Consider the following 11,743-nt stretch of genomic DNA (forward strand, 5'->3'; position numbering starts at 1 on the left):
GCCTGGCGAGAGAAGAGCCGGATCCACACAGCTTCCACTGCCAACGGAGCTGAAGAACACCGGAGCCGCCAAGCCCTGCGCCCCAGGTGGCCGCTGTGTTCAGCAGTCAGACCCGGTACTGCTGGCAGAGAACAGAGACAGTCCTGATGAGTGTGAGGTCGCACACTCAGTAATCCCACAGTCTGTATTCAGTAAGGAGGGAGCACCTCCACCTCCAATCACACACTCGTGCAGCTCCTGTCTAACCACTTATCTGGTTGGAGTGTGAAGCGAAGCCGTCGCTGATCACACCAAGCGCCAATCCCACAGATAAGGGAATCACCACAGAAAAACGGCTGCAAAAGAAGTTCAGACTATTACACAAGGTCTTTGTTCAGCAGAGAAAATTACCTGATTGGTAGTTGATTTCTCGGCGGGGAGGTGGAGTTGCAGTCCGGCCTTTAAGGTGGTGGTGGTGATGATGTGGATGAGTGACAGCTGATGCTGATGACGAGTAACAGCTGTCACTCCAGGTTGCTATGACGCCCTCTCGTGCTTGAAGCCCGCACTTCAAGCAGGCTGCCATCTGGTGGTGGTGGGCCAGCAGTACCTCCTCTTCAGCGGCCCACACAACAATTTCGGTGTTGTAACTTGTTTCACACTTGTTATTGGTCAGCCTGGGCAGCAGCAGATGATTAAATTGGCCTGTTTTTAGTCCACTTTGTCGTTGACTCTCTCTGTCTTTTGTGTGTTTTAAAGTTTTTCTACAAACATGTCTGACATCCAGCAGCTGGGGGACATGTTGAAACTACAGCTAACACCTGCTGATGAAGGAATGATCGCAGACCAGGAAGAAGAAATGTGTCATTTAAAAGAAGAGAACAAAAGAGGATAAGGGTTGGATGATGTTTTTAATCCTCCAAATCTCTTCTACAGAACAGGTTTGTTCACTCAGCTTTGTTTGTGTTACTGATACTTTATAACATGTTGTTGTAACAGTCAAATATTTTCTTCCTTTTCCTTTGTAACTTGGTAGCATTCATATCCAGCTTTTCTACCAGGGGTGACATGTCGACTCCAATAGTGTAAATGTGGGTTTGAAAATGAGAGAGATGGAGAAAGAGGCTGTGATGGAAGTCCAGTCCCATAGTGCAGCAGATAACAGAATATTTACAGAGGAATCCTTCAAATGGTGATACAAGCAACAAATTTGGCAAAAGTAGACCTTAGATTAGACCAAGGTAGCTTAGCCGCCGTTAGTTACCCCCTAGCAGATCCCGAGCAGCCGGGAAAGCAGGCCGACTGGGTGACTGTGAGGAGGATGCGTAGCCCTAAACAGAAGCCCCGTGTACACCGCCAACCCATTCACATCTCTAACCGTTTTTCCCCACTCGACGACACACCCGCCGAGGATCAAACTCTGGTTATTGGCGACTCTGTTTTGCGAAATGTGAAGTTAGCGACACCAGCAACCATAGTCAATTGTCTTCCGGGGGCCAGAGCAGGCGACATTGAAGGAAATTTGAAACTGCTGGCTAAGGCTAAGCGTAAATTAAGTAAGATTGTAATTCACGTCGGCAGTAATGACACCCGGTTACGCCAATCGGAGGTCACTAAAATTAACATTAAATCGGTGTGTAACTTTGCAAAAACAATGTCGGACTCTGTAGTTTTCTCTGGGCCCCTCCCCAATCAGACCGGGAGTGACATGTTTAGCCGCATGTTCTCCTTGAATTGCTGGCTGTCTGAGTGGTGTCCAAAAAATGAGGTGGGCTTCATAGATAATTGGCAAAGCTTCTGGGGAAAACCTGGTCTTGTTAGGAGAGACGGCATCCATCCCACTTTGGATGGAGCAACTCTCATTTCTAGAAATCTGGCCAATTTTCTTAAATCCTCCAAACCGTGACTATCCAGGGTTGGGACCAGGAAGCAGAGTTGTAGTCTTACACACCTCTCTGCAGCTTCTCTCCCCCTGCCATCCCCTCATTACCCCATCCCCGTAGAGACGGTGCCTGCTCCCAGACTACCAATAACCAGCAAAAATCTATTTAAGCATAAAAATTCAAAAAGAAAAAATAATATAGCACCTTCAACTGCACCACAGACTAAAACAGTTAAATGTGGTCTATTAAACATTAGGTCTCTCTCTTCTAAGTCCCTGTTGGTAAATGATATAATAATTGATCAACATATTGATTTATTCTGCCTTACAGAAACCTGGTTACAGCAGGATGAATATGTTAGTTTAAATGAGTCAACACCCCCGAGTCACACTAACTGTCAGAATGCTCGTAGCACGGGCCGGGGCGGAGGATTAGCAGCAATCTTCCATTCCAGCTTACTAATTAATCAAAAACCCAGACAGAGCTTTAATTCATTTGAAAGCTTGACTCTTAGTCTTGTCTATCCAAATTGGAAGTCCCAAAAACCAGTTTTATTTGTTATTATCTATCGTCCACCTGGTCATTACTGTGAGTTTCTCTGTGAATTTTCAGACCTTTTGTCTGACTTAGTGCTTAGCTCAGATAAGATAATTATAGTGGGCGATTTTAACATCCACACAGATGCTGAGAATGACAGCCTCAACACTGCATTTAATCTATTATTAGACTCTATTGGCTTTGCTCAAAAAGTAAATGAGTCCACCCACCACTTTAATCATATCTTAGATCTTGTTCTGACTTATGGTATGGAAATAGAAGACTTAACAGTATTCCCTGAAAACTCCCTTCTGTCTGATCATTTCTTAATAACATTTACATTTACTCTGATGGACTACCCAGCAGTGGGGAATAAGTTTCATTACACTAGAAGTCTTTCAGAAAGCGCTGTAACTAGGTTTAAGGATATGATTCTTTCTTTATGTTCTCTAATGCCATATACCAACACAGTGCAGAGTAGCTACCTAAACTCTGTAAGTGAGATAGAGTATCTCGTCAATAGTTTTACATCCTCATTGAAGACAACTTTGGATGCTGTAGCCCCTCTAAAAAAGAGAGCTTTAAATCAGAAGTGCCTGACTCCGTGGTATAACTCACAAACTCGTAACTTAAAGCAGATAACCCGTAAGTTGGAGAGGAAATTGCGTCTCACTAATTTAGAAGATCTTCACTTAGCCTGGAAAAAGAGTCTGTTGCTCTATAAAAAAGCCCTCCGTAAAGCTAGGACATCTTTCTACTCATCACTAATTGAAGAAAATAAGAACAACCCCAGGTTTCTTTTCAGCACTGTAGCCAGGCTGACAAAGAGTCAGAGCTCTATTGAGCTGAGTATTCCATTAACTTTAACTAGTAATGACTTCATGACTTTCTTTGCTAACAAAATTTTAACTATTAGAGAAAAAATTACTCATAACCATCCCAAGGACGTATCGTTATCTTTGGCTGCTTTCAGTGATGCCGGTATTTGGTTAGACTCTTTCTCTCCGATTGTTCTGTCTGAGTTATTTTCATTAGTTACTTCATCCAAACCATCAACATGTTTATTAGACCCCATTCCTACCAGGCTGCTCAAGGAAGCCCTACCATTGTTTAATGCTTCGATCTTAAATATGATCAATCTATCTTTGTTAGTTGGCTATGTACCACAGGCTTTTAAGGTGGCAGTAATTAAACCATTACTTAAAAAGCCATCACTTGACCCAGCTATCTTAGCTAATTATAGGCCAATCTCCAACCTTCCTTTTCTCTCAAAAATTCTTGAAAGGGTAGTTGTAAAACAGCTAACTGATCATCTGCAGAGGAATGGTCTATTTGAAGAGTTTCAGTCAGGTTTTAGAATTCATCATAGTACAGAAACAGCATTAGTGAAGGTTACAAATGATCTTCTTATGGCCTCGGACAGTGGACTCATCTCTGTGCTTGTTCTGTTAGACCTCAGTGCTGCTTTTGATACTGTTGACCATAAAATTTTATTAGAGATTAGAGCATGCCATAGGTATTAAAGGCACTGCGCTGCGGTGGTTTGAATCATATTTGTCTAATAGATTACAATTTGTTCATGTAAATGGGGAATCTTCTTCACAGACTAAAGTTAATTATGGAGTTCCACAAGGTTCTGTGCTAGGACCAATTTTATTCACTTTATACATGCTTCCCTTAGGCAGTATTATTAGACGGTATTGCTTAAATTTTCATTGTTACGCAGATGATACCCAGCTTTATCTATCCATGAAGCCAGAGGACACACACCAATTAGCTAAACTGCAGGATTGTCTTACAGACATAAAGACATGGATGACCTCTAATTTCCTGCTTTTAAACTCAGATAAAACTGAAGTTATTGTACTTGGCCCCACAAATCTTAGAAACATGGTATCTAACCAGATCCTTACTCTGGATGGCATTACCCTGACCTCTAGTAATACTGTGAGAAATCTTGGAGTCATTTTTGATCAGGATATGTCATTCAAAGCGCATATTAAACAAATATGTAGGACTGCTTTTTTGCATTTACGCAATATCTCTAAATTCAGAAAGGTCTTGTCTCAGAGTGATGCTGAAAAACTAATTCATGCATTTATTTCCTCTAGGCTGGACTATTGTAATTCATTATCAGGTTGTCCTAAAAGTTCCCTGAAAAGCCTTCAGTTAATTCAAAATGCTGCAGCTAGAGTACTGACGGGGACTAGAAGGAGAGAGCATATCTCACCCATATTGGCCTCTCTTCATTGGCTTCCTGTTAATTCTAGAATAGAATTTAAAATTCTTCTTCTTACTTATAAGGTTTTGAATAATCAGGTCCCATCTTATCTTAGGGACCTCGTAGTACCATATCACCCCAATAGAGCGCTTCGATCTAAGACTGCAGGCTTACTTGTAGTTCCTAGGGTTTGTAAGAGTAGAATAGGAGGCAGAGCCTTCAGCTTTCAGGCTCCTCTCCTGTGGAACCAGCTCCCAATTCAGATCAGGGAGACAGACACCCTCTCTACTTTTAAGATTAGGCTTAAAACTTTCCTTTTTGCTAAAGCTTATAGTTAGGGCTGCATCAGGTGACCCTGAACCATCCCTTAGTTATGCTGCTATAGACGTAGACTGCTGGGGGGTTCCCATGATGCACTGTTTCTTTCTCTTTTTGCTCTGTATGCACCACTCTGCATTTAATCATTAGTGATCGATCTCTGCTCCCCTCCACAGCATGTCTTTTTCCTGGTTCTCTCCCTCAGCCCCAACCAGTCCCAGCAGAAGACTGCCCTCCCTGAGCCTGGTTCTGCTGGAGGTTTCTTCCTGTTAAAAGGGAGTTTTTCCTTCCCACTGTAGCCAAGTGCTTGCTCACAGGGGGTCGTTTTGACCGTTGGGGTTTTACATAATTATTGTATGGCCTTGCCTTACAATATAAAGCGCCTTGGGGCAACTGTTTGTTGTGATTTGGCGCTATATAAAAAAATTGATTGATTGATTGACTATTTTGAAAAAAACAATGGGCCACTTGAATTTTCAATAGGCGGCCACATCAGTTGAATATTGAGTCAATATACTCCAAGTTAATATCATTTTAAAGATCGATGCGGAAGCAGCTGGCTGTGTTTGCAGCGTCCTTGCATCGTCTAAAACGGTGAAACAAAGATGAGCTGAAAACAACTTTTCTCGTGCTGAAAAGCGGAGGTGGTTTATCCAGGCCAGCGGCATCAGTGGAGGCGGTTCATCCAGGGCCACAGCAATGGTGGGGGCAATACATCCAGGCCCGCGGCAACGGTGGGGGTGATACATCCAGGCCCGAGGCGTCGGCTACATCCGAGGCTAACAGCGGCTACATCCGGGGCTGGCGGCGGAGGCATCGCTGGAGGCGGTTCATTCAGGCCCGAGGCATCGGTGGCGGTGATACATCCAGGCCCGAGGCGTCGGCTACATCTAAGGCTAACAGCGGCTACGTCCGCGGCTAGCAGTGGCTACATCCGGGGCTGGCGGCGGAGGCATCGGTGGAGGCAGTTCATCCAGGCCCGAGGCATCGGTGGCGGCGATACATCCAGGCCCGAGGCGTCGGCTACATCTGAGGCTAACAGCGGCTACATCCGGGGCTGGCCGCAGCGGCAAACGAGGCTGGCGGCGGTAACATCTGAGGCCGCCTACGGCTACATTCCTGGCTGATGGCGGTACATCCGTGGCTAGCAGCGGCTACGACCGAAGCTGGGGGCGGCTGTGAACGAGGTTAACGGGGAGGGTTGGTGCGCGGCAACCGGCCCTGTGGTGGTGGAGGTTACGGGTGAGAATTGTTTTTTGCAATTAACAGTGGCCATACTAAGCCATGATAGTTAACATGGCACCACCCAAGAAAACGGAGAAACTTGAGGAAAATATAGAGGAGATAAAGACGTCAATAAACCAGATATTAAAAGACATGTCTAATTTAGACAAGCTGACGGTGGAGATTAAAGAACTCCAAAAACTGGTTAAAGAGAAGGACAAGCTCATTAAGAAACTTGAACAATGTGTAGATGAACTTGAACAATTCACGAGAAAAAATGATGTTATAATATCTGGACTAGAAACAAGGCATCGGACATATGCAAGGGTGGTGGATTCTGCTGGAACCAGTGGGGAGAATGCACCACCTGAAGAACGACAATCATTGGAACAGCAAGTTACAAACTCTTTATGTCAAAAAGGTGTTGACATCCATCAAGACACGATATCAGACTGCTATACTGTTCCAACTAAAGATAGAAAAAATAAACTGTCTAACATTGTTATACGATTTACAAGCAGAAAATATAAAAATGAATTATTAAGACAAGCAAAGAATTTGAAAGGAACGAGTGTCTACATAAATGAGCATCTAACAAAAAAAAAATGCAGATATTGCTAGGGAAGCAAGACTATTAAAAAAACAGAAGCACATTGTTGCCACATGGTTCTGGAATTGTAGGGTGTGGATTAGAGTAAAAGAAGGAACAAACGGTATACAAATCAAAAACATGGAGGACCTTACAAAATACAGACCTGAATAGACAATCAAATAATATGAATTGAATTGAATGAATAGGGGTCAATATTTAAAACTTTATTTTTCCTGATACACTAATTTTCAGCCTCTTGTTGGGCTGCACAGTTGTGAAGTCCAATCCAGCACATTAGCTCATAATCTGACTAACAAAAAGTTAATAAAGCTCAAAGGTCTGAGGAAGCAGCATCAGCAGTTCACGACCTACAGGTCCTGGAAGGAACCTTCAGAAACTGGAACAGTGTTTCACAGAAGGACAGAGTTCAAGAGACCCAGAGCTCAGTGCCCACAGAAATATGTGGCATTCTCACAAATTAAAGCAGGCCACAAGGGGGCAGCAAAGAGCAGAGACTGGATCTGAAAAGCTTCTGGAGCCCACCCAATCCTTAATCACAATTTTGAACAACACGTGAGACTAAGATGAAGTATTTCCACATATTTTCTATTAAAATATGATGCGTAAATGAAGAATAATGCATATTTAAAACCTGTGCGCGCAGGGGGGCAGAGAGGAGGTGAGAACGCAGCCTGCAGATTCTCTGCACAGAGAAATCAAATTGCACAGTTTGGCTGCAGCCACACTGCACTTTGATTTCTGTTTATATTTGTTCTTGTGCTGAGCTGCAGGTCTGCGCTCTGAGTTCTGTTATAATTTATCTTTCCTCCTTCGACCGCGAGATGCACGTGCACGAACAAACCATCAGTGAGTAAATGTGGAGATGTCTGGAGTTATATTCTTCATAGACTAAGGTTAATTATGGAGTTCCACAAGGTTCTGTGCTAGGACCAATTTTATTCACTTTATACATGCTTCCCTTAGGCAGTATTATTAGACGCCATTGCTTAAATATTCATTGTTACGAAGATGATACCCAGCTTTATCTATCCATGAAGCCAGAGGACACACACCAATTAGCTAAACTGCAGGATTGTCTTACTGACATAAAGACATGGATGACCTCTAATTTTCTGCTTTTAAACTCAGATAAAACTGAAGTTATTGTACTTGGCCCCACAAATCTTAGAAACATGGTGTCTAACCAGATCCTTACTCTGGATGGCATTACCCTGACCTCTAGTAATACTGTGAGAAAACTTGGACCAGTCCCAGCAGAAGACTGCCCCTCCCTGAGCCTGGTTCTGCTGGAGGTTTCTTCCTGTTAAAAGGGAGTTTTTCCTTCCCACTGTCGCCAAGTGCTTGCTCACAGGGGGTCGTTTTGACCGTTGGGGTTTTTACGTAATTATTGTATGGCCTTGCCTTACAATATAAAGCGCCTTGGGGCAACTGTTTGTTGTGATTTGGTGCTATATAAATAAAATTGATTGATTGATATTTGATGTGGACATGTCCTGTGTCTGGCAATCAGTCTGTGAGCAGGACTTATGTCCTTTTTTGTCCTTTATTTAACACTGTGATGTGAGAGCATTTTTTTTCTGTGCTCTTTTATGAGCATGTAGTTTTACTGCATTGTGTACACGGTATAAAAACAATCCTGCATGATTTATACTTCAGGAACAATGGAACACAGAGCACAGGAATCATACATTGGTGTCGGGTAATGTTGTCTTGTGAGGGTGTGGCTTCCAGTCACGTCGAGTAACGTTGCTTTGCTCTGACTTGCGCTGAAACCACTTAATTTCTGCGTTGAGCACAGGACGCAAACAAAAATTAAACATGTTCCGATTCGCTTTGTCCTTTGCGTCCCTTGCGCTGTTGTGGCGTCGAGCTGCTTGTCTCGGCACTGAGTTGCTTCTACGCAGTGTCGTCATGATGACACATGATGCAACTGGGAGCAGCCCCGGTGTGAAAGAGGCTTTATGGGCCCAGAGAGGAAGAGTCTGACACATCAGAAGAGTTTTAAGGTTGATATAAGACTGACTTTTGGTTGTGCAAGTAACTTTTTTTGGTGCAAGTAAGTTTTTTTTTTTGTTACTAGCACCAGTGCAAGTAGGTTAAAAAATGTATTTCGACCCCTACTTGCACAACCAAAAGTCAGTCTTATATCAACCTTAAAACTCCTCTGATGTGTCAGACTCTTCCTCTCTGTGGAGAGTTTGAGGGGAGAGCAGCAGCAGCAGCAGCAGACATTTCTTTTTTTTTTTTACGTGCGCAGGAACGAATTGTGCGTGAAGATTATTGGTGACTAGTTTATAACACGATTATGACAGTTTGAGTGGTGAGAGAGCGAGGAACTACGGAGCAATGAAAGTGTCATCGCAAAATGTTTTGCATGTGGAGAGAATGTGAACTCATTTTGTTATATTGTGCGCACGTTTTATTATATTGTGCGCACATTTTAAGCATCATTTGAGTAAAACAAGGGCACAATCTACTTAAATGTGGCCACAATTTGTAAAATGTGCACTCAGTTATTCAATATTGTCTTGACACATAAATGTTGGCTATTAGTCAACAAACCAGTGTGATACATTTTTTGTTTTTTTGTTTTTTTTCCCCACATGCGCGTGCCGCTGGCGACGTTTGTCAGCTTTCCACAACGAATAGAGCACAGCAACGCGCTCTGTCTGTGAGAGTCATAAAACGCAGGGAAGACAAAGACAACACACTGGAAATTTTTTTTTTCCTTATTTATTCCTTTATTGGTTCATTCTACTGATGCTTATAGTTGATAAAACGTGGATAAAGTTATTTGCACCAGTGCAAGTGCCCTGATAGATGCTGCCTTGAGCAGAGGCAGAGAAAGGAGGAGACCTCAATAAGCATTAAAAAACATTTTAAAATCACAATGTCTACTGTATTGTTAAGCATAAAAATCAAAATGTTTCCACAATCCAGTCAAATTAATTCCTGTACTGATTTATTCTGTAACCCCTGACACACCTATGGCAGGCCTGTGTGTGGTGCTGTAACACTTCCACAAACAATCAAGACGTAGCGTTAATCAGTGTATCAGCAAAAGTTAGAACTTCAAAAAGCTGCACACAGCAGAAATGAAGTATTTTAATCTGATCTGTTGCAAAAACTGTTATCCATATGAGACGCCCTTGTTTTGGATGATGACGTCTGGAAATACTTTAATTCCTTATCCTGGAAATTTCTTGTGAATAAATGCAGCGTTTTTAAAGAAATCACTCTGTTTGCTCAGGATATGTTTCTCAGCCTGAATCGGAGGATGTTGGTGATTTCTCCACAAAAAGAAAAAACAAGTTATTGTAAAAGTTGAAAGTCATTTCTGGAATGATTTTATTTGTGTCACAGGAGTCCTTTTATTCACGATCGCCATTCACCACAGTGATCTTTTGTGTCTTCAATATTCTGCTAGTGATGAAAATAAATCTCATTAATTGTCCACCAAGACAAAAAAGAAAGTAAGTTAAATTACGTTAAGTTTCACATTAGCCAACTAAAGTTTGTAGCCTGCTACAGAGGAGGCTCATCTTATGTTAGTCAAAAATGGCAGCTATCATATACCACCACTTGACGGAGCATGAAGGAAGGAGAGCCTTGCTGTGGGAGTGGGTGTTCTGGGACTGAAATAATCCATTGGAGATGTTTACGTACGCAGAAGTTCAACAGTGATACCGCTTTTGTCCGCCGACAATCCATTTCATTATGGACATGATGGCTCCAGCCTTCATTGACCAAAAGAGAAGGAACAACGCCCTGCTAGCCCTTCTTCGGGTTTTGATTGTGCTGAGGTTTTTATGCCTGTGGGACCTTTCAGCAGGTTATCGGCGATGCCATCCACATCTCCAAGTTGACTGTGTGCTGAATCATGAGGGATGTTACTTTGGCACTTATCCTGCACGTTGGGTGATTTGTCCAGCTCCCTATTGAGGTACACTGATTTACTCTTAAGCCCGTCTTTTGGCTGATGTTGTTCCTTTGAACCAGAAAAAGGAGAGCTTTCTCCGCTTTGGAGAACGTAGGGACCTTTTTCTGGGAGTGCCTCTCCCCTGGTGTTGCAGACTCAGCGATGGTTTTAGCAGTCGACCAACCTGGAAGTAAACAAAACTCTCTGCATTGGAGGCCTTTCATGGCAACAGCACTTGAAAGCTGCTTATGCCCATGAAAATCACTGACTAATGTTAGACGGTTAATCCACAAGTTTAACCATCTTTGTGAAACTGATATTAGACAGCTAATGTTGGGTGACTGACCTCAGTCGACTAAGTAAGTTTAGTAGACTAAAAGATTAGACTGCTAATGAAACTGGGTCCTGTTGTGCATTTAAACTTTATCACTTCCATCAGTGCAATAATTTACTGTCATCAGGTCAAACTCACCACTCTGATACTTTATTTTAACAAGTGTTGTTCCAACATTTATTGTTAATTTGTTTCTTTACAGACATGCAACCGTTGGTGGTGATTAAAAAAGAAATTCTCCAACACCAGCAATGGAATCTGAGGGTTGACCAGGAGGACATTAAAGAAGAAGCAAAGCTGTGGATAAGTCAGCAGGGAGAGCAGTTTCAGCAGCTGGAGGAGGCAAATCTCAGCAAGTTTGGTTTCGCTGTAACGAGTGAAGATAATGATGAAAAACCAGAGTCATCACAGCTTCATCAAAGTCGAAGTGATGAGAGCACAGAGGCTGAGCCTGTAGCCAGCAGCTCATCTGTACACAGAACACTGACAGCAGAAGCTGATGGAGAGGACGATGGAGGACCACAACCAGCCAGCAACTCAGGTCCAAACAGTCATTTACAACTAGATACCAGTGGCAGGAGTTCAGTTAGTTCTGGAACTGAGACTGATGACAGTTGTGACTGGAAACAGACCAGAGAACTTCAGTCACAACAAACAGTAACAATTTATTTATTGTAAAGCATCTGAACGCATGAACAGTTCAGAGTAATATAAG

The 11,743-nt window shown here is 42.7% G+C and overlaps 1 long non-coding RNA gene across 1 annotated transcript; it reads left to right on the top strand.

Moving 5' to 3' along the window:
- The first annotated feature begins 890 nt into the window (after positions 1-890).
- On the top strand, positions 891-11,409 carry LOC117517801. The gene is made up of 2 exons (XR_004562837.1): positions 891-920; positions 11,231-11,409. It is a non-coding gene; the product is annotated as an uncharacterized LOC117517801 (long non-coding RNA).
- The last annotated feature ends 334 nt before the right edge of the window (positions 11,410-11,743 follow it).

The sequence above is a fragment of the Thalassophryne amazonica genome, chromosome 9 (genome assembly GCF_902500255.1).
Source record: "Thalassophryne amazonica chromosome 9, fThaAma1.1, whole genome shotgun sequence".
Classification (NCBI taxonomy): domain Eukaryota; kingdom Metazoa; phylum Chordata; class Actinopteri; order Batrachoidiformes; family Batrachoididae; genus Thalassophryne; species Thalassophryne amazonica.